Here is a 24122-nt window from a genome sequence, read left to right as displayed (position 1 = left end):
GCTACTCATACTGAAACTCATACTGAACACTCTGCCATGGGAGGGAGGCCTAAAAATTGTCAGAAGCCCACATCTGTCAAAAACAGAAAGGGTAATGGAGCCAGTGGGGAAAGGGAGACAGGGTGAAAAGTAGCACTGAAAAACCATGGTGGTTGAAATGACATGTAAACTTTTTTAAACAGGGATGTTGTGTATATGTGGGGGATGCCTGCTGCTGTGGAGCTTTACTTACGGTGCAAAGGATGGATGGGCCAAACAGGGAAGTGTGAGAGAAAACTGTATTTGGGTGTTAAAAACTGGGCTGATGCGATGAAAAAAGTGATAAGTCAGCAGGATAGAGGGTAGGGAAATGAAAGAGGACTGAGAATTCGCTTCTAAGAAATTGAGAGAAAGAAATAAAGAAGAAAAGATGCTTCAAAATCTTATCAAATAAGCTGACTATATTAAAACCTTGCGGGGGGGGAGGAGGGGCATGTGGTCCTTTATGGATATTAAGGCAGGCAGCAGGACTGCAGGGATGTGCCTTGTCAGTACCCTTTGAGCTCTGATGGTGGGTGTTGCTGTGAAAATCGGAGATGCTTTGGTTGAGGAGCTTGAGAGACTCTGTTTTATTCCTTTGATTAACCTAATTGAAATGTTGGGATTGGCACAGTTTTTCTTATGATCTCAGGGGTTTTTTTGCAGCTGTTGTATGACTTATTAGGCAGACAGGTGCACTGTTGCATTTTAAAATGGAAATTGAATAAACGGGGTGGGGGGTGGGAATCTATATAGCTCAATAGCAGATAGAAGTCAAGAAATTTCCCTTTCAACTGGCTTCAAATGAAGCCATCTTCTTTAACATGCATATTTCAGGACACATACTTAATCTTCATCATTAATCTTAACATGGATGATGGATTTCAGTCAAGAGGCAACAGGTTAAGTCAGCATATGATGGGCTGTGGTATATTGCTTTCATTGAAGAGCACATTTATCTTGGTGACATCTCTGTTGGAGCTCCAGCAAATGTACTTTACCAGGGGAGACATGGGGAGGAATAGCTACTCACCCGACTGCTCATAATACAAACCTCACTCTGATGTTATATTAGTTCTTCTTAAACAAGACATGAATGCATGTTGTTTTAGATGAGCATATAAACTGAATCACACTTCAATTATCATCTTTGTTTGAACTTTAAAATAACATAATTTATCCTGTGGTAAATGTGTGTCATTTCTCAATAGTTTTAACTGAATTTGGATAGCCTTCTACAGAGATGATGGACACAGTGGACAAGCGGAGGGTGATGGCTGTTGTTTATCCTGCCTTGAGCAAGTGGACAGTGGGGTGGACTGAAAACTGCTTGAATGGCTGGACCCAGAGCCATGCCCAGCTGGTGGCCAGTCACTAGTGGCGACCCAGGGCTTGATCCTGGGGCCAGTACTGTTTAGTCCCTTCATTAATGACCTGAATGATTGGGTGGAGTGTTCTGTCAGCACGTCTGCAGATGATGTGAAGCTGGGAGGAGTGGCTGATACACCAGAGGGTTGTGCTGCCATCCAGAGTGACCAGGACAGGCTGGAGAAATGTGCTGACAGGAGCCTCATGGAGTCCAACAAAGGGATATGCCAAGTGCTGCCCCTGGGCAGGAGTAGCCCATGCACTGCTGCAGGCTGGTGCCAACCGCAGAAAAGGCCTGGGTGTCCTGGTGGACATCAGAATGACCATGAACCAGCAATGTGCCCTTGCAGTAAAGGTGGCCACCAGTCTCCTGGGCTGTATTAGGCAGGGCATTGCCAGCAGGCCAAGGAAGGTGACCCTTCCCCTCTGGTCAGCCCTGGTGAGACACATCTGGGTGCTATGTCCAGAGCTGGGCTCCTCAGTACAGGAGAGACATGGACATACTGGAGCGAGTCCAATAAAAGGCCACAAAGATGATTAAGGAACTGGAGCATATGTCGTATGAGAAAAGGCTGGAGAGAGCTAGGATTATTTGGTCTGGAGAAGGGAAGGCTCAGAGATACCTTACCCATGTGTGAATAATTGACTGTGGGGGGCGTAAAGAAGATGGGGCCAGAAGGTTCTCGGTGGTTCCAAGTGTCAGGACAGGAAATTCCATTTAAACATAAAAAGCCCCCAACATTTTATTGTGAGGGTGCTCAAACACTGGAGCAGGTTGACCAAAGAGGTTGTGGAGTTTCCATTCTTGGAGACATTGAAAACCTGATGCAGCCCTGAGCAACATGCTGTAGGTGATCCTGCTTTCAGCAAGGGGATGGACAAGGCCATCTCTAGAGGTCCCCTCCCACCTCTGACATGATGCGATTCTGTAAGTAGGATACATTTTTGTTTTCCTGTGAAAAAAAATTATTCACTGGAATGAAACTGCAATGGTTGAGAGGGTTTTGGTGAAACATGAGAGAAAACAAGCACTATGTAGCTAAAAGTTCATTGGTAGTTAGAAGTTGGAAATGTCATGATGTTCAAGTCTATGTTTTATCTCTTACAGGATTCTCAGTGCTTGTCAGAGAAGGAAGGATTTTGGATTACACTGGGAGGGTTTTGGTGGTTGAAGCCTGGTTTGGAAATAGTACCTCTGAATTTCCTGCAAATAGCGTACCGTGTACCTGGTGTTACCTTTGTGTGTGACAGCTGGGGAGGGGTTCCTAAAAGAGCTTGTCCATTTCTAAGCCTCCTCGCCAGCAGTAAGCAGGACCAGGATGCATCTCTGATTTGTTGCTTATTTCTGTCTCTCTTCCCTTTTTGCGTGTGTATCCCCAAAGGTGTTGGCTTTCCAGGTCTGTTGGCTCTGAGCAGGCTGGGGATATGACAGCTGCAGGTCCGATCTCTCTGGAATGAGTTACTTGGAGTGCACAAGAGACATGTAGCCCAATCCTTCTGTAGCTTGCAGGTCTTGGCATGAAATAGCTCTTCTGCAGGCCAAGCTTATCTCATTGCAGTCACTTAACATTATCCCTATCCTCTGGGCCATTCTCCTTCTGAAAGTGGTTATTTTCTAATCAGTGCTGGACAATATTGATCACTGGAAGAGAGTAACTTGACAGATTTTGAGGGTGCTGTCTGATCTGGAGGTGGCAGCAGTGGGAGTGGGCATTTCTTCTTGTCTGGAGGGAAGAGAGAAGAAAGCTGAAGAATTTTATTCTAAACCATCTTCGATATTATTTAAAGAGTGTCTGGGGTGGGGATATAATCTGCAGTTGACTGGTGGTGGGCATAAGGGAAAGACTGGTTGTAATGTAGCTGAAAAAGATGTTAGCAACAGGAGTTTCTGAAATACCATCTGCTAAATAGTAATATTGGGTTCCAGGCACTCCTGGTGTAATTAATGTGTGGGTGGGCTGTGGGACTGCACTGCAGCTGGAGAAAAAAATTCTCTTCTAGATATATTTATCATTCATTGTAAACCAAAAAACTGGAGGAGAGGAGTTTTTTTTAGTGAAAACTGTTGCACATTATCAGCTTTATGCAAATATTAGATAAGAAACATGTCTTGTGCACAATAAGATTTTAAAGCTGCTGGAATAAAACTATTGGAAAATATAGAGGCTGTTATTTAATTGCAGATCAGCCCTAATTTTCCCAACTAATTTTGCTTTTCATTCCTTTGCTGCTTTACGATGTCTGTGCGCTGTGGGGGAGGCCATCAGACAGCTGCGCTAACAAGTTCTGGTTAAACTGTCGTACCCAGAGCCTCAGAGTGACCTTGGGCGACACAGGAGCATGGCACAATGAAAAAAAAAATTTTTTCAGCTCTGTGTGTGAAGCTCCTGGATCTCAGGTTTCTTTTACAGTCAAGACTTTTGGGCCTCTCTGAGTTCTCTATACTAGAGCCTGAGTCCGAGCGGAGATCCTGCAGTAAACCTGTACCTTAGGAGTATTTAAAATTATGCTTGTTCTGCAGGATTTTGCAGGTGAGCAGTAGAAACTTTATACCAATCCCTACCCCTGGGGATGCAGGGTTGGACTCCTCCCTTAGGAAAGAAATCCTGCTGCCTCTTGCATAGACAAGGAGATAGACCCTTTTGGGTTTTTTACCCTCACTTTCACAGCACTCATGGCAAAGGCAGGCCCCTGGCATTTCCCTGCCCAGCAACTCCAGGGACAGGTGATGCAGAGTCATTTCCAGTCGGGCAGAGAATGGTTCAGGACATGTTTCCCATGCTGATGCTGAACCCTATGGCACCATCTCAGCACTCTGATAACGTTCAGGCTGATGCAGAGCCGACATGAGCTGTTGACTTTGGACTCAGGCTGGGCACTGGGGGAGGCTTTCACCGTGCACTGGGACTGGAGAGAGCAAAAGGGAAGAGTCAGGGTCCAAAATACACGAGAAGAACAAATGGAGAGACAGTCAGCGATTGCTATGATAATAGTTTGCCTGGTGGGAGGCTCACTTGGAGTGGGACAGGGTTGGATCCTGAATATGTCTGGATATCTGGAATGACCTAAGGCAGAAATTTAAGGGAAAACGGAAGATTTCCAAACCTTTTGAAACTCAGAGGAACTGCAGGTAACAGGCTTTGCAAAATGCCTCCTGAACATTGATTCTTGCAAATTTGTCCCTATCAAAGAATAGGTGCTTCTTGTACAAACTTGCATTAAACTCTTTTAAGTGCTTTAATAGTATCTGAACCCTAGAAATTAAGGACTTGCCCAGGAACAGTGTTGGTTTCTCATTTCTAACAAATTCTTTTGTGTGTGTCCTTAAGGTCTCCCAGGGGCCAACTGCTTCAGTGTGAGACTCCAGCAGCCATGGCAGGAGCTGAGATTTGCTGTTTGCAAGTTCAGTCCTGTATTATGAGAGCTGAGCTGCTGGAGAGAGCTCCTTCCCATTGGTATCTGAGGACGTTTTAGACTCTGAACACTTAAAATTCAGCATGAATTTTGTTAAATGCTGGAAAATTATTGCTGTGAAATGTTTCTGACAATTTGTAAACAAATAAGAGATCATAGGGACTAAGGGCTATGTCTGTTTTTAAAACTAAATATAAATATTAGGCTTAAGGAGAATAAAAATTGTGTTGCAATCTGTTATTCAGGCTGTTGGTGACTACGGTTTCATGAAGGCTTTCCCCTTTGAGGTAATCATCTGTTGTGCCTTTGTACAGAGCCTTTTTGGGTTGTTGTTGAACCTGTTCCCAGCGCTGGTCAAGACTGAGAAAACACAAAGACCAGAGATGAGCGGAGACCAGTAACCAATACAGAAGGAAATCATGGTAAGGATGAGGGTGCTTAAACCCATCACCAGAAGCGAAAGCCCATGAGACCAGCAGCATTAAGTACAGAGAAACCACGAGCAGGAGTCACCCATTTGGACCCTCTCACTCTAATAAGGATGTTTATAGAAAGAAAATGTATTTAGGTGCCTGTGATCATAAGAAAAGAGAATGGTGAGGCTTAGCTGCTGTTTGAGAGAGAAGACAGGCATCCAGCGAGCCGTGCAGCCATGGCAGGGAAGTGTGCTGTCACCCGTCTGTCAGTGGCTTGGTTACTGCCTGGTCTTGAAAGCCAGGAGTAGGAAAAGGAACCAGGTGAAAGAAGACTTTCAGAGATTGTTTCAGACCTTCAGGTCTTTGGCAGAGAGAGTGTCTTTGGTGCACTGTAAGACCAAACGCAGTTGCTGAGTTGAACCTGGCAGAGATGCCCGTGATGTTTATTGCCTTTTAGATAAGGAGGATTTGAGAACAATTATGATTTGGAGGCAGAGTGAGGAATTTGCAGCTTGGCGAGCAATTAAATTTTATTCATGGTTTTTGTAACGTCTGGAAGGGCTGCTGCAAGCCAGCCATCCCACACAGGTGAATGACCAGAAACAAATGATAGTCATCACTTGCACGTGGGCATTTTTAATGGTCTTGTATTTTGCACCAATTCACAGATATTTCTATTATCTGGAATAAATCCAATCTCTAGGTGGAATAGTTTCCCAGTGAAGAGTCTAGTTCCATCAAAATGGAAATGTTTACCTGATACCTGCTGATTTTTATGGGTGTCTAACTGGAAGACCTCTTTTCTTGCATTCAAGTGCCGAAGTGTTTAATGTAGACTTAGGTCTGCAGAGAGATTGCTGTAATCCCTTCAGTTTAATACAGTATTCTAGCCTGAGTGAGTTGAAAAGATGCAAATCAAAAGTGCCAGAAGGAGCAGAGACAGAGTTTGTTCTGTAAGAAGCACACATTTAAAAGAAAAGTTAAAATGTTAAAGTTTCTTGTCAGATGCACCACTGGTAATGTTTGTGTTGATTAATAATACATATTTAGGAGAATTTATTATAAATGCAATGATCTTAAGTTGTGGTATATTTAGGGCCTTTATTATTAAGGATTTGGAGCAGCTGTGAGATTACATAGTCTGATCTCATGGACTCCTGGAATTTCATTTTATTATTATCTTCTAAATCCTGTATGTTCTTCCCTTAAACTGACAGTCGGTGCATTGCTCCGGTGTTGGAACTTTAATAGATTAAGGTGGACTATAATGGCAGATAAACCCTGGGTGCAGAGGAGGAGACATATGAATGATTGCAAGAGGTGGGAAAGATGTTGCGTTTGGAGGCTGGTGGTTTTCTAAGGCACAGAGGAGGAATCTGGCACATATCACAGAGCTTTGTCTACCTCCACCTTCCTTTCCACAGCGTGGAGGGGATGACTGAAGGGCCCCAGGCCTCCCACCATGGAGACGTGGTGCAGAAGTGCCGCTGCTGATGGCTGCCCTCCCGCAGGCAGCTGCTCTCAGAGGCTGCACAGGGTTTCCCTGGTCCACCAGGAAGCAGCCGTGGCTCGGGTGCTTGGGACCTGATGTGCCAAAGGGGCAATGTTTAGCAATCAGCCTCAAGAGATTAGCTTTGAAGAGATACTGTCATTTGGTAAAGACGCCAGGCTCTGGATGGGTTTTGGGTGTGGATTTATTTATTCAAAATAATTCACTTGCTGGCAAGCAAGATAATCCCCTTTCCGGGCACTGCTGCAGGCACCAACTGTTGTGCTGCTGCTCAGCACTAAGGCAAACCGAGCCCCTTCTGCAGGCGGACACTGAAATGCTGCTATCCCCTTTGCAGACACACGTGAACATGTGCGAAAAGCTGGGACACGGAGAGGCGGCCTTGTGCTGTCCCACCACTGCACAGGAAGGGGTGCACGTGGGATGGATCCAGCCCCATTTGGGTCCCAGGTAGACAATGTAAGGCTGGAGGGAAGCTGTCTCCTTTCCCAGCTGTATGTGTTTTCATGTAATCTTCTTTCTGCTCATATTTTTTCTACCCCTTGACTTTGCAATTTGTGTCTTTCATCCTTCTCCAAAATTCAGTTCTTTCAACTTGCGTGGAAGGAAGGAATTAATAACCTGTGGAAGGAGGGAATGACTTCATGGCTAAGGCAGCTGAATGCTTTGTTCAATATATTCATAACAGGCTGAAAAGGGGAAAGAATGTAATGGCACTAAACTTTTGGGGACAGTGAAGAAATCAGACCAATTGTGAAGAATTCTAGAAGGATCTTTCGAGGCATAGTGACTGGGCAGAAAAACATGTAATACAGTATGCATAAACGTACAGGGTTATACATGGTGAAAACCAGACCTAACGTCATGTACAAAATGTTTAGCTCTGAGCTGACCATTACCACACAGGAGTAATGTACCTGGGCTGTGATAGCTTGTGTTATGAAGACTGGCTTGGTTGCTCAACAGTGGTGAAAATACCAAACTGGGGTGCCCAGGTATTAGTGGGAAGAGGATGGAGCAGCAAGGTCTGGGACTCCTGAGCCATCTCAGGCAATCAAGCTAAGAACCAGCTCGAGGTATGGAAAACTGTAGTCAAATGTGTCATGTAAGCATGTAAGTAATGGTAAGCAGGTGTTATTCATAAGGGTCTGTCTATATTGGAGCACATGCTGAGCAAATTCATACCCAAACCCCATTTATCTGTAAGCGTCACTGTTAGTGTTGTGCACAGCAGCAAATTCACAATGATGCAATGTAAGTTTTTACTGGCATGAGTTCAAGACTGAGTACATTATTCACAGGAAGCAAAGCTACTGCTGAATTATTCAGGGCTTGCTGAACAAGTGTTGAAAACCCAGTTCCACTGAATCAATGCACTGACTTAATTTTTTATTTTTTCATTATACCACAGCCTACAAAGTCAGGGCCCTCTAGCTGTTGCAGCTCTCTACAGGCTTTGTGGGGGAAAACAAATATTTGATGCATAAAAATATGTACATAATGAGATATCAATGTCTTTTCTTGTTAAATGACTGCATGATAGTGTATTGCAGCTTGTTTCCCCTTTCCCAGCAGTTCAGAGGAGAGTGTCTGGAAGTTGTGTGGCAGGTGCTGAGAGCTGACATGGCAGCAGGACCACCCTGCTCTGGTTATTCTGTGTGTCTGTGGAGAGGGGAAATGTCTCAATCCTCTACTTCTGAGAAGACTAAGACACCAAGACCATGTCCCTGCTCACACACTTGGTGCTTCCTCCTCATTCTTTACATCCTGGGCAAAGAGTGAGCCTGGTGGGTGTTGCAAGCAGCAGGTGGCTTGAGGAGCAGTGACTGCTTGCAGGGATCGTGGTTCAGATCTGTGTGAACAGACAGGCAGTGAGATGGGGATAGTGCACGTGGTTTGTGCATCACCACTAACCAGCCTCAGGAAACTGAGAATTCCTGATGGTGGCATGAGTTGCATTGGAGGTTTAATTTATCTAGCCGTAAGAAGCTCTTATCAAATTGTAAGATACATCTGGTGTTTGCTAAAAACTGAAAATTACTTACTCTGCAAATGAGATTTATGGAATTTTAAAGAGAAACTCCATGCCTTGGGTAAAAAAGAAAGATTTTACACGTTATTTTCAGGGTTACTGAACTTCTGAAGCTTTCCTGTGAGAGTGGGCCGCATGTTCGTTTGCAAATATATGTGTAATTAATGTGAAGCATATACTGGCCTTTTGCCAGGTGATCATTTGACTTCATATGCAGTTTCCTAAAATCCATTGTGAAAGGCTTTTCTTGTTTCTCCCTATGTAGTTGTAAGGATTTTCTTGTAAAGGGCGAAGATAATTGTCCGCTTAAGCACACGGCATTGCCTAAAAGACAGCATAAATAATGAAAACCGGTTTTAAAAAGTCTATCTGCTTTCTCAGAAGCCTTGCCATGTTCTCTAACTGCATAAATATGCAACTTTGGGTTAGGCTTGTGGCTATTTGAACTGGTAGTTGGTGTAAAAGGTAACCCCTTTCTGCATATTTAGTAGTATTAGTGTGCAAGCTGTTGAACCTGAAAACAGAGCTGGTGGGAAGAGTGCTGGTGAGGTGGTCAGAGATAAATCATATCTTTAAGAAAATCACTGCTGGGTGAGAAGTTAGAATTTGTATAACATGACAAAACATTGCATGTTAAAAATTCATTTGAACAGAAAAAAAAAAAGCGCCTTGTTGTTGCTTATCTGTTTTTCCTTTCCTTGTGATACAGTGATACTGCTGCAGACCTCTAGATCTACTAGTTGTGTTTCCCAGGGTGAAGCCCTCCCTGATGTTAATGGATGCCATTCAGGGCCCACTGAAAAAAGCCACAGCAAAAATCTGATTAAATTCAGTTGATGGTGGATTTCATTCAAGACCTTTCCAGACCTGCACTGTCATATTGCTAATTGGTGATGGGCATCACACAAGAAAACTCCTGTGCTTGCAGAAGCCCCAGGAGATTTCTGTAGTGCATACAGAGCAGCTGAAGCCAGCACTGGTTATTGGCATTTCTCGCATTGATAAGGTGCTGCAGTTATCTCTGGCATGGTCTAAAGAACAATGCTAAATCTATACTTTTAAACTGAATTTCAAATGACTCTGCCAACAGCCATCATTCAAGACTCCTCAGCATATTGCTTAGGTCCACTTAACAGTTCTTAGACACCTAAAGCAAAAATCTCATTGCTCAGCTTTTCAGTAGCCTCTTGCCTGGGAGGACCTCAGCCACTTTGGGAAGACCTTTTCAAAAAGACCAGTTATTTTATTTTCTCCCTGGTGATGGTGACCACAAATGCCCTTATATGGATTGATTCAAATCATCTACTCTGAGCTTGGGTAAGTGCATTGCACCCTAAAACCATTCCAAATAGCCAAAATCCTTTTCTGTATTTCATTTTAAGTTTCCTTGGCTAGCTCTATCACATAGGCCCTAAACTGGTTGTTAAATAACCAAGCAAAAAATGTTTTTATGCCTGTAGGTTAAACACATTGCACAAATTACATTTTCAAGTTAAACACGCATATAGCTAATCCATTCTGATCTGGCTTTCCTGTGGTTACCCATACAGATAAGAATTCTTATTAAATAGTCTGATTTATTGCTCTTTCCATCTCCTTTCAGATTAAATAGTAATTTTTTTCTATTATGGCTTATTATTATGCCATTAAAAATTATGAGCAAACATTAGATTTAATCACTTCAATGTTTCAAAGGCAAAGTTTGATTGATGGGACAGCTTCTCAAAATACTAAGTTCTTCATCTATCTTAACACAACATATTGTCATGACACATTTGTATTAGGCAGAAAGCAGTGATTTGGGGGAAAAAAAAAACCCCAAACCTCTTGAACTTCTTAGCTTCAGCTGGAATGTGTATGTCTGAGTCTGGATTTCCAGCATTTTACTTGTCAAAGTTATTAAGTCTATCTTTTTTTGTCTTGATAAACAGTTTAAACGCATGAGGTGTTTTTTTATGCAGTTCATTTTCATGTGCTAAAACCTCCCTGGTGCACTTACATTTTTTATTTGTCTTTCTTTTACAGGATAGGATGCAGGCTAATCCTAACCCACCTCCTTGCCTCGCTGCAGTGCTGTCCTCCGTGAACCCTGCAAAGGGCTACAGGACCCCCTGGCTGCTCTCATCAACGGCAGTGGGCTGAGGGGAGAGAGACTGTGAGATAAAGTGATGGTGAGCGTTCCTTGCCATTTAAGGCAGTTATGGGGTTAACATCCTTTGAGAACTTTGTTATTTTCTTATGCTATCTTTCAGAATTTGACTGTTCTGGCCTTTTGCCCTGGATTTTGAAGTAGGATGTCCTGCACAGAAACTCTGTAGACTTTGGTGTCATCTTATTGAAATGAAGCTCTTGCCATAATGTGCATGAAAATCTGTAGCATTGGCTTTTACTACTTGAAATGGTTTCTTCTGCTGCTGGCAGCTTCTGAACAGACCTGGTGATGGTGTTGTGAAGAGTCTCCTTCACTATTAACTCCACAAGAATAGCAGATATTTTTATGGAAAGGGTCACCCTGAAAGGTCACCTTTGGCTTGGTTTAGCTTTGCGCTTTTGGTAGTTCAGTCTGCATAACTTCCATAAGTAGAAATCATCCTTTTTGTTGGTGATCTAATCAACTGATTTTATGCTTGATCTACATCTGTTATAAATGATTTCCTTAAAACTCACTTTTTAATTCTGTAGACTGTTAAATAAAAGTCATCTGGTTGGTTGAGGCAAACTATAGCGAGTCAGAATCTCCTTTGGATATGAATCATTGTTAAATCAGTGGTAATGACAGCAAAGTAATACTCCCTATAATTTAAAACCTGAGAACACCCTTCAATTACAATTTCCACTATTTTACAGTGGAAACCGCAATGACTTTTTAAATTTGTCAAACAGAAAGCTACAGGACATACAGAGGCAGACAAAGCAATAAATGTCTGAGCCAATACACTTTTGATCAATGGTTTGTGTTTTTCAAGGAAGATGCTCTGTTAAGTTTTATCAAGCTCATTTTGTTGTTACTAAAAATGTTTGCTGCTCTTTTTCTAGCTTTCTGTCATTACTTTTTTTTAAATTAAGGGTAGAATTAGACTCATGGTGTCTAGCCACATCAGTCCCCCCATATTTAGGGGCAGAAGGTAGACCACTCTAGGGGTGAGATATTGCACCTGAGCCCATGCATTAGGGTGGGCAGCGTCTGCTTTTGGAGGAGCCCATTTCCCTCTTCTGACGAGAGGAGCCCAAACAACTGCCGGACTTATGCTTGTCTTTTGGATCAGCCAAATTTCAGTGAGATAAATCCTGACTGTAGGCAACTCAAGCTATCAAAGAGAAATAAAATTTCATTTAGAATCACATATAAAAGCATTTTACTGATGCACACTCCAAATGAATTGAGTTATCGTTTGAGTTCTATTAAATGTAAGAAAACTGCAGAAGTTTAGTTTCTCTCTTTCAGATTTATAGCTGGTATAGATATTTTAGTGACATGAATTACATGGGTCCCTCTAAATGAACATGTCCATTTTATTTCCATCAGAATTTTACAGGAAAATGAATTAACTTTGAAACTCCTTACCAGTACTTTCTCATGTTTCTTTTTGCTGTGAAGTTAGTTTGCTTAGTAACCTAAGTCCAGCTGCTCAGACTGGGAAATATGTAGAAGTGAATCCTCTAGCAGCTTTAAAAATATTAAAACTAATGCTTAACTTTCTAATTATCTGCTTTAGGGTCTGGTATCTTGTGATTTACTAGTCACAGATGTAAAACCTATATCCCTCTGTGTAAATTAGAAACAGTTACCCTGGGTGGAGGATACAGCCTTTGCCTTTCAGTGAACATGGGCTGCCAGAGCGCAGTGAGTTACTTGTCAGTTGAGCATCTGGAACCAACCACAAGCACCACTGGGACAGGTGGAGGAGGCTAATGTAGTTAATGTATAGCTCACTTGATGAAAGATCATCATTTTGCCATACTAACTTGATGGCTACAACTCACGCCTCTAACCTAAATGTGTCTGTGGTCCTTGTCAGCCTCTAGTCAGTGCTGGGGCAGTGGAAGGATGTCTGGAGAGCCACAGCAGCCCTGTTTGAAATAGTAGTACCAGAAGGCAGGAGTCGTCATCTGTACAGAGGGGACATGACACAACAAGGTGGCCCAAGGCACAAGACAGATGTGAACAAGCATCTGGTGCCTCTGCTGTTGTCCTTGCTAGAAGAGCTCTCCTCTCTCCTTGTGCAGAACATTAAGACTGTAATGCAGGTGGTGAAGCATCACAGCAGGTTTAGGAAGCAGCTGAGGTGAGGTGAGTGTAGGTATAGGTGAGTTTTTGTCCCTGGGCAGATGGACTACAGCTAGTGCTAGTCCAGGTCCTTCCATAAACAAAAGCATTTATATCTAAAAATGAAATTAAAATAAACATGCTAAAGTGACTGTAGGAATCTCGCGCTGGTGTGTAGCACTGGAAAGTTATTTTCACCACACATCCTGGAACTGGCTGCTCTAGGAGCAGTGGGAGGGGGAAGCCAGTACTTTGCTGCAGGAGTAGCAGGTACCAGCATCTTTCAACATCCTGAATGTCTGTTGAGCATTCAGACATGCTGGGGTGGAAGTCAGTCAGAAGGAACAGCACCCTAGAAAAGTGAATAGAACAATGGGTTTCTGATGGGGCAGTCAACAAGTGTCATGGGGCAACCTTTCACCTTGATATAAGAATGAAATTTTTTACAGTGAGAACAATCAATCACTGGAAAAACCTCCTCAGGGATGTGGCAGAGTCCCCATTGCTGGAGGGTTTCAAGATGTGATTGGACAGGGTGCTAGATAACGTCATCTAGGCTCCCCTTCCCACACAAGGTTGCACCAGATGACCTTTCGAGGTCATCCTAAGCTAGTCTATGATTCTTTAAGTAATAGCCTTAGGTGACATGGGTCTACATGCAGGTATGTGAGAGCCCTGAATTTGTTCTTGGGTTCCATGTGCATATTATGCTGCTAAAACTTTTCTGCAGAATTGGCAGTACACTTTCTTAAGGCACAGTTGCTGATAAAAGATGCCACCAAGAGAAATTCTGCCTGCAACCTTCAATTGCCCATACCAGGATGTCCCAGAGCAACTCCACTTGAGCAGTATAAGGGAAGTCAAGGACTAAATACATTGCCATTGCTCCTGTGCAAGAGTAATTTCAGTATTATCTGATAGAAGGCCAAGTAGCATAAATCTTATCTGCTTCTGTCATTTTGCACACTAAGGGCCAGACAATTCAGTTTTCCTTTGGTTGCTTCACAGCTCTAGGTTAACACACAATTAATGAAATCAGAAGCATTTTTTTTCTCTCTGAAGCCTCATACATCAGTTAGTCGGGAGGTGGCAGAAGAAGAAACAGATGTTTGTATAACCCATTCTGTATGTACAATCAACTAAAGCACTGTGCGGGTTGCTGATTCACATTCTGAATACGCCCTAGTGATACATCCCACACAGGGGATAACACAGTGTAAAGGAGAGGTGTGCAGGATAAAGATCATCTCAGTGCTATTCATCAGTCTTGTATTTGCGATCCAGTGAGACTACAGAGTTATCAACACAAAACTCCAGTTCCACTTAGTGCACCAGTGTCCTTGAACACGTCGCTTCAATCTAGATAGGAAACTGGAAAATAGCAGAAAAAGCTTTAATCGGTCCCAGGGAGCTGCGATCAGAGGGTGCTTCTCATTGCTAAACTGTCACATGTTGGGGCTCACAACAGCCACTGTAAGCATGGATTGCCTGCAGCAAGAAGGCACTGCAAGGAAAGGGCCAGGAGAAGTCCTGGACCTCACTCTGGAAGCCTGAAGAGTAGAGTGACTTCCTGAGGTCATCCAGACCAAGGGATGTTTCTGAGCACACCCAGGTTCAGGATTATCCTCCTTCCTATAAACGCTAATATAGCATTTAACCAACACTTCACCTGATGTTGAAGTTGCACCCTGCAAGTGTCTCAGGATTTTCCACCATTATGGCACCTTTCTATTCTTGCTCTATATTTTCCATTCCTTGTAATGCATTCAGCTCCTCTTGGTAGCCCAATATCTTTCTTCTACTTTATTAACATTTCGATAAAACATGCCATATGGACCTGGAACACAAGCTAAGACGTGGATATTTTTCCTGTTGGTAATAAGGATCCAGACAATCCCAGACCACTTCGGAGCTGACCCATTTGTTACCCTTGCAGCATTTGGTGGGCTGCCGGGTGTCCATAGCGTTCAACTTCTAATTGATGAGTTTGTAAGTGTGAGTGTTTAATACATAAACTCTGCCAGCAACAGACTGCTAACCAGACCTCAAGGGTACATGGGCCATAGTTTGAAAACTACAGCAATACAAAATAAGACCAGTAACTGTGTGACACTGTTTGGCAGAGGGTGACAATGTTGTTCAGTGGTGGCAGAAATGAAGCATACCATATTCATCAATACTGTCCTGTCTCAAGTTGGCTGTGAGAGGATCTATACGATAGGGAAAAAAGAGGACTTGCCTACACAACTGATGTAGAAATGCTTCTTCTCAGTGTGTACTGGGGCTGTGTGTTACCTCCTCTGAACCCAAAATAGTATGTCCTAGTGACCCCAGCACTGTGCTCCACCAAGAAAACTGGAGATGCCAGCTTTGGAAGCAGCAGAGGTTTTCCCAAGACAGACCTATCTCTATTCATCCTGCTGAAACCTGCTGTGACTCCAGGAGCAGGCTGGGCCAGGATGCTCACTTTCCCCCAGAATGGAAGGATTTGATCTAATCTAGGGGAGGGGAAAGCACATGCTCCATTTCTTGATCAGTCTTCATGCGTGACCTTGAACAGTTATTTCAGCTCTGTGCCTCAAGTGCCCACTTAAAGAATGAGATATTGGCACCGACTCACATGTCTCACGTGGATGCTCAGAAATATCCAGAGGCTGGATAAGCACTGACAGTACTTGTGGATGGGAAAGTTGCCAGTCACCGGTTTCTGGTGGCCTCCCCACCAAATTCAGGAGCAGAGGGACAGCTCTTCTGTGTGCCTTGTGCATAATGGAGAATAATGGCTACTTTTAACAGCTTCATTCAAAACCACACTGAGAGCAAATGATCTGGTTTATGACTAATCTTAGCTGCTTGGTTAAGAGACGAGGAGAGATATGGCTTCCTTTCCTCTTATATAGAGCAATAGCAAAGCACCAAATGATGATGAGAAATGACTGTGCAGGCTAGAAGTGATGAGCTGCATCAGCAGGATGCAATGGACAGGGGAGCAGGCAAGGACCAAGAAACCTTTGCAAGGTGAGCAGATGAGCAGTGGTTGTCTCCAAACAGATGCTGCTGTTTTCCTCACAAAACTGCCTAAGATGCTTGAGAGGTTAATCGGAGATTTATGAAGGCTGGAGGGAAAGGTGAAGGGATGCATGGCAGCTGGCCAATGTGTTTTAACTGACAGCAGCTTCCTCAAAATAAATGAGGCTGTTAACAAATGATTGGGTTCTTGGCATATAGTTATCAACATGCATAGGCAAATGAACAAATGAGTCATTTCATTAGCTTATTCACAATGTTTTATTCCCAATGAATACTAATGTAAATACTGTCAGGAAAAAGGTGAGGTTATTTCTGGCATATCTAATTATAACATAAGTAGTTTTCCCTTCTCACTATTATTTTGAGATGCTCAGTTAAAATCTGAAGTGAATTAAATGCCTGTGAAAACCTCCAGTCCTCTGCAGAGTCTTTGCAGGAGGAGAAACCTCACACTTGCTCAGGGGTGAGTACTCAAGACCAAGAACAATTTATTATGCTCTACCTGTGTTGCAGAGGCAGAGAGGTGCAGGTGCAGGGTGGGAAGGTGAGCTGGCAGCTCTCAGGAATGATGTTTCCTCTCTGGTTTGCGTCAGGGATTTGGTACTGATGCAGCTCTGTGCGTGCGGCTGAGCTGGTGTGGGCACTGCATAAATACGTACCAAAATAGAGGTGCAGCTCCGAAGAGTTCATAGTGTGAGTAAGTGGGATAGGAGGAGGGGTAAGGATAGGAAGGCTACAGATGAGAGATGAAGAGGGATAAAATTGTTTTGCTTAAAGTCACGCAAGTGTGCTGTACCACTGAAGCACTCAGTTTCCACACCTCTGCACCCCAGGCCAGCAGCTTGTGCGAGTCCTGCCTCCTGACTTGCTGCCTCTGGCTCACTCTGACAGTCCTTTTTTCGTCCTTTTTTAGTATGTGCATTTCCCCACATTACTGCATCCCAAAGTAGTGGTAGGGGTGGTTTTTTGTTTTGTTTTGTTTTGTTTTCTGGGGTTACTCATGATTAAAAAGCTGCAAAAAACTAATTACAGTTTACAAATCTCAATTACAATAGCAGAGTGAAGCCATGAATCATGAGTGTAGCATCTGACACCTGTGATTCACCTTCATTATACAAATCGGTGTATTTTTGCTTTGTGAATTTTTTATTTAAAATAAATCTGCCCCCATGATTAGAAATCTGCCAGGCAGGACTCAAAGCTTTTCCATAGGACATACCGCAGCTAAGAAGTTACAGTCAGAGTTTAATGAATGAAACTCTTCAGCTTTTGTAGTCGCATGGGGGTCCTGGGAGGCTGCTGCTGGATGGGGATCTGTGCAAGACGTGCAATGCTGGGAAAATCTAAAACCTGTTATTACAAATTAATCTGCAGTTGCGATTTTGGAGCATTTTAACAATATGCAACTCCTCGTTTGGGTTTGTGTGGGAGACAACGTAAGCTTAGGCACATAGGTGCTGTCCTTAAGGAACAGCCTGCCTGAAAAACTTAGTTGGTAGATGCTTCCACTGAAATCCCCTTCTGCCTTCCCCATACAAATTGGGATTTCAGACTTCCTGTGTTGACTTCAGCTCCTAAACATATGCTAGTATTGCAAGAGCACCGTGAAGAGTTTAGATCTAAACAGCAAGTCCCACAAATCAAATGCTCGGTTCTACTCCAAATATTGTTACCTCTGTAAATGGGGTGATGTTCCAGGATCGACTGGAAGTGTGAATAGAAGAGAAGCCTTTGCAGAAAATAGTAGGACAGAAAAATTCTCTTATCAGCTTACCTAGAAGTAATATACAAGGTTCTTGTTTGTGCAGCAGCCAAGATATTGCTGAAAAAATAAGTAGAAATAATAGATTATTATACTGTGTAATCTTTTACCATAACAGGCAGGTGCACGCGAGGAAGGGGTACAAAAGGAAAGACAATGCTCTTTACAAACCCACTATCTCCAGCATCAAATCAATCAACACACTATTAAGAGAACAAATGGACTTGAATGTTTGAAAAGCAGCAAATGTCTGAGTGTGAGAAGGATAGAGACAGTTCTCCTTTAACAGTTGGCCTGTTTATCACAATCTCGGAGGCAACGGTGATTTTATGATTGGATATTTCTTTTGATTTTCACTGATTCTGTCTCTGATGAGTCATATAATGGTTTCTTATCCTTCCTGTGTTTTATAGTGGTGGTATGTGCTCTGACTCTGATTTACTGAATGCTGTACAAGTACATACTAGTTCCTAAATCTGGAAAAGGATGAACAAAATTTGTCAGGTAGAGATTGGAAAAGTCATTGAATTTTATGAAGTTGAAATGAGCCTCCCTGACACAGAACTTTCAGCCTGGGTTGAGCTAACTCTGATTTGTTTGAACTCAACAGGAATACACAAAGCTGTGCTGGAAGGTTTTGAGAGTCTCACTGGCTTTATTTTTGTAATTATCCTAAGAATACTGCTGCAGTCAGACACCTCTAGCCTGAATTCATGTTTTCTCAATGTGTTTATATGGATCAAGGCAACACATCTCACGTCGCCTTTTGGGAGGTGAGGTGTGAGTTGGTGGATGCCATTTCTTTGTAGACTGTTGTGCCAGAGGCCTTGGGGTGGGGACCAGCTCGCCCATAACCTAGCAGACAGGCAAGGGAGAAGTTGCCATCAGCAGAAAACATGAAGCAAAGGAAAGTATTTCAGAGTTCTTAGATGTCCTATGGCATTCACCCAGCCGTTAATCAGCACCACAGAAATGCACACGCATACTTACACGCTTGCTGGCAAAGCTGGTTTTGCTTAATATGGCTCAGTGTCTTCTTACAGCATAGAAATCACTCTCAATCTAAATCAAAAGATCTTGTTTGCACCTTGGTTCTATAAATATTATACTCATATAAAAACTGTCCCCATTTTTTGCTGCCTACACTTCACTCACATATATAGTTCCATCCTCTATTTTCTCCTCCCTAAAAACAGCTCCATAGGATCCCAAAAGGTATAATATTTTTCTGTATATTTGCTCAACACGTGACTGGAACCGCTCTCACTGGCTGCAGTGTGTTTTGATTTGGGTTGTAGGCAAGCAACAGAGAAGATAGAAAGTCAGGTTGTTAGAAAAAACAGATTTCTTCTCGTGTCTTTGCTACTGTGCAGTTGTACGGGATTTGCTTCAAGTCAGCTGTGAGTGTCACCAGTTTTCGTGAGAGTTTCAGGAAAGTGATCTTTCATATCTGACCTATTACTTCTTATCTCTGAACAGTAAAGTAGCCAAATTCCTCAAAGAACACTTGCATATAAATGCTAATTTACAACACATCTGCTAGGAATTTTTTAAATATTAACTATATACATTGTCTACTGAGAGGGGAGAAATGTGTCCAATATTTACAGTAAACCAGCAGTCTTTTTGTCTCTCTGCACTTCTGCTTATTCAACTGTAAAACGGAATTCAAGAATTCTTGCCCAGAAGGCCTTTTTTAAACATTAATATCTGCAGAAATGTGTTCTGAACTCTGAGCAGAAAGTCTTTCTTATGCTAAGTGAAGATGAACCCTAAATTTCAACTTCCGTTTTCATTTTTTCAGCGGTTCACAACAGTAGCAAAATTTTTATTCATTTCCACTTGGTTCATTGTCTTAAACTAAGACATGAAATTGAGCTATCCTTTTTTTATTCCCCTGGGGCAGCTGGAGGGAGTGGAAGCACAGGCTTTCTGCAAGTTTGTAAATAAGTTGGGATTGGCACGCAGGCAAAAGGATTCAGATTGAAAAATACAGATAAGGAAGATGTTTTTAGTATGTGAGGGACTTCAGCAAACTAATTGAGGGGACATTATTACATAAACAAATTTTCTTTTTGGATATAGATAATTCTGATTGCTCCATGAAAATAAATGCTAAAGGAAGCAATAAGTAATTACTACACCATTTCCTTGCACCATATAGACAATTTTGAGGAAAACCAATTATGATGGCAGAAATTACTTTGCTAATGGTAGGGTATTAATAAGGAATACACATTCTTAAAGGGGAAATTCATTCTGTGTTTTGGAAACGTCTCTGGTAAGCAGAGATGGAGACTTTCTTGTTCAGATCATGCTTGGTTCAAATGCTGAGCAATAAAGGTCAAAAGCCTGGGTTCTTTGTTAAAAAGTTAATAGGTGAGATGGATTGAGGGTTTTATTTTAGGAGGTTATTCCTTATTAAAAGGACAAATATCTCTTCTGTGTTAAGCTTGTACAGCCCCCAGCACAAGGGGCACTCAATGGTTTTTGTGTTTCTGAGTGCTAATGATAAAAAAGCATTTAAAACTAACAATGACACCATGGGGTGAGTGGTCTGTTGTCTACGAGATTAGTCAGAGTAGTGATGGTCATGGCATGGGTAAGAGGTAGGTGGTCTGTTTTAGCGCTGCTGTTCAGGCATGGGCTGGACCTAGACTGAAGCCAAAATTCATTAGCTGTCCACAGATGTACCAGGTAGAGAGTTTGCAGGGCCACCACTAGGTTCCAGGGGAAATGGTGTCAGAGTACAAGGGTAAGAAGGACCACAACGTTACCCTGAAGGGCAGGCTCAGCTCAACCTGCATTGTCCTCACCTTAATGTACTTCACCTATGGTGGACAACATGGCCTTGAAGAGCTCGGGTGTCCCAGCCAGCTCAGGGCCACCGACTCACTGCAGATGCAGCCAGGAGTCTGGCATGCGAAAAGCAATGCCTGTCTGTAGAATGAGGCAAAAACCTGTCAAGAGAAATGATTTCTGAGTCCCAGACTGACATACTTAGGCATTAGACTGCCTTTCCTCTCAGTAATGGATGGGTAAATGATGTCTCTGGGGACATGCCTGGGGATCACTAGGGAGAGTGAGTGAAAGCCCAAATTGCCAAATGCGGTTGCATATGCAGTATGGGTATTTGCCATACGCATATGCAATATAGTGCAGTGCAGTGTTTGCAAAATAATGAAGTGTTACCACGCAAAAGCAGGTGTTTGCATGCACTGAGCTGGGCTCCGAGTTTGCCAGATGGAGGTGTTTGTTAAGCTGGTGTCTGCTTGCTGCTCCTGGGGTTTGGTTTCAGCTATGAACCTCACTCTGGATTGCTAATGGGGAGAAGGACCAGCAGAGACCAGACTGGGCAAAGTGCCAGAAGCAACCACCAGAAGCATGGCACAAGTGTTGTCCAAAACCCAAAGTGGAGCCAATCTCATCTGTCTTCAGAAGGCTACATGTGAGATGGTGGCTGCTGGCTCCCTCCGTAGGCTATGGAAAGGCTCAGGCAGTTCTTACACTGCAATCACCTGCCCTCTGTTAGATCTCCTTTAGCATCACCTGAAGTGTCTGTTTCTCTCCATAGACAATAAAGAAAGCCTGGGGAAACTAACTGCTATGTATACTGTAGTTAAAGGAATCTCATCCCCAGGGACTGTGCAAGAAAATCTGTTCAACTAGAAAAAAGAAAAAACCCACAAGGAAAAGCACCAAGGCTTGCAAGTTGATTTTATCACTTTTCTTATGGGGTAATTTTCCTGAGTCTTGAAGAGATGGGAGGAAATGTTGCATGCCTGTGAACATCTCAGGAGCATGTTAAAAAAAAAGGCAGCATAAAAGTTGCTTTTTAGTGTGTACAATGTTGGAAATGGATATGGTTATTTATAATGTATTATCACAGGATCCACTTTATTATCTCTTTGGATGAATCATTGAAAATGTTTAGGAAGTTCTGCTGTCCCCAAAGAGCCTGGCACCAATTCTGGTCTCCTCACTGTGTAGGAGGGTGAGCGTAACACCAAACTGAGGCAAAAAAGCAGGAAACTGGGAGCAAGGAAATGCTGAAGATTATTTGCTTGGGGATAACATCATGTTCAATGTCACTGAGAAAGCATTAAAGGAAGGTTTGCTGAGGGAGCCTGATTTGGGAGCTCAGACAGCAGTAGATGTTTGCAGACCCTTAGGAAAATGCGCAGTGTGAAGACTGTCCAGGTTGTATGCTCACTTGTGAGTACACCCTGTGATGGTGTGCAGGAACATTAACCGCTTGCTGAAGTGGACACACCATGCAGTCCCAGGACTGCCCAGGCTGTGGTGGAACCCTCCTGCACCGTCCTCCCATCCACTGGAGGTGAAGGGGGATGGTGTTTCTCTGTGCAGAGCAGCACGGCAGCTGTGAGCGATGTTGGCTTGCTTCAGAGCTGTCTGGTGCATGTCGTGCTGATGTGCTGCCTCTGATTTTGTGTGCATTGTTTATACCCCGCTGCTGCGATCCATCTCACCAACGGTACATCTGTATCTGAGTTGTCGAGACCCCCTTTACAGTCCATGGAGGAAAACTGGCACTTTCAGAATGTAATTAATTTCATTCTATAGTTTAATTGAAACTATAGGTAGAAATATTTAGACTGAAACATATTTAGAATAAATAATTTACATAAAGGGACCTATTTCCCTACATTGACCATAAAGATGGCCTACACTAACCACCTAAGATCGAGAGATATAAACCTGAGTGAAATGAGTCTTGTGTGGGTTGTCAAGCACTGGCACAGGCTGCCCAGGGAAGTGGTTGAGTCACCATCTCTGGAGGTGTTTAAAAGATGTGTAGATGTGATGCTTAGGGACATGGTTTAGTGGCAGACTTGGTACTGTTAGGTTTACAGTTGGACTCAATGATCTTAAGAGTCTTTCCAACCGAAATTAGTCTGTAATTCTATGCATGAAGCTCAGTGAAGTGAGTCTGAAGTGGTGCTCTAGGGTAAGCTGTCACTCAGGCGGGTGCAATTTTTGTGGGCTTTGTGTTGTTGGATGAGTAAGATGTTGTAAAAAAAGTGTGCAAAATAAACCACCACAAAGGTTCGTGGTTCAGTGGCTACCTGGAAGAGCAGAGCTGGGAGAACAGCTGTGTGTTTCTGAGACATTTCTGTTCTTGCTGACACTCTCTGAGCGCAGCATGTCCCTCTGTGTGTGGACGTGAAGAACCTGTCTTCCATTACAAATAACCAGCAGCCAAGGAGACACCAGAGGGCTGGAAGCGAGCCTGAGCCGTAACAGCAGATCCAAAGCCATGACCATACTGCACTGAGACATCCACAGGCAGCAAGTACTGGAGGTCCCGAAGACCTGGCTCAGAAGGGATGGGTGCAGGTACAAAGCTCTGCTGGAAGACCTGCAGGAGCAGGAAGAAATGTCCTCAGCAATCAGCGTGGACGTTAGCATTTCCTGGGTTGCAGGAACATCAGAAAATAAACACTTGAGAAATATGTTGGTGTGGATGCTGGCAAGCGACTGGGGCAGTCCCAGCCCTCCACCCAGCCTGGCTGGTGGGCTGGCTGCTGTGGAGGGAGCTGGAGCCCTGTGGTGGCCCCTTTCTGCCACATGGGCCCCTGGGCTTGATGCCACAGGGAGACCAATATGTATTTGATAAATTAAGATGACAGAAAGTTGTATCTTAAAGACTTGCCCTCTGGTCTCACTCTGGGTTCCTGGATGTGGGATACAATAGTTAGCAAAGATAGAAAGTTGTGAAATCAACTGCCAATAAGTTATTCAGAAAGGGCATTGGCTTCTTGAAACATGCATTTTAAAATGCTGCCTGGAATGGTTTGTTTTTTTGCTGAATATTTAGGTACAAGATAAATAAGCACAATGATTTTATTGAGTAATAGATCATTTGCTGAGGTGGGCTATGTATGTGTATCTTGTCAATCTTGGGAAACTTCCTATTTTCCGTTAGGTAAAGACAGAGTAAATAAATCATATTGCTGTTAAGTTAAAAATGTTGCTGTTTTAAGACCTTTCATGTCAGTTTAACGTCCTTTGGGACTTTTGCAAATCAAAGGATTGATGTCATGCTCCAAATTGCTTTTTCTTATTAATCAGAATATCTTTTCTGTCTGGCATGTAAATTTTTGCTCTTCTGACATCTCTCAGTCTCTTAATTCTTGACATTAAAAATTGTGTCAGTCAAAAACTCTTCAGAAATCTTGTGGTGTTTTGCATGTTCGAAGCTGTGGATTTCTTTGGCAATGTTGGAGCAATTACAATGATGAGACTTAAGACAGGTGGCTGTGCTCTGCTCCTTCCTGCTGTCT

At 43.0% G+C, this 24122-nt stretch overlaps 1 long non-coding RNA gene across 1 annotated transcript; it reads left to right on the top strand.

Moving 5' to 3' along the window:
- The first annotated feature begins 4841 nt into the window (after positions 1 to 4841).
- Positions 4842 to 11693, top strand: LOC142053713 (uncharacterized). Its single transcript, XR_012659301.1, has 4 exons — positions 4842 to 5222; positions 9931 to 10075; positions 10784 to 10929; positions 11011 to 11693. It is a non-coding gene; the product is annotated as an uncharacterized LOC142053713 (long non-coding RNA).
- Positions 11694 to 24122: the final 12429 nt, after the last annotated feature.

This window comes from Phalacrocorax aristotelis, chromosome 2 (genome assembly GCF_949628215.1).
Source record: "Phalacrocorax aristotelis chromosome 2, bGulAri2.1, whole genome shotgun sequence".
NCBI classification, from domain to species: domain Eukaryota; kingdom Metazoa; phylum Chordata; class Aves; order Suliformes; family Phalacrocoracidae; genus Phalacrocorax; species Phalacrocorax aristotelis.
Note: the sequence above shows the minus strand (reverse complement) of the source record. Positions and strands in the feature narration are given on the sequence as shown.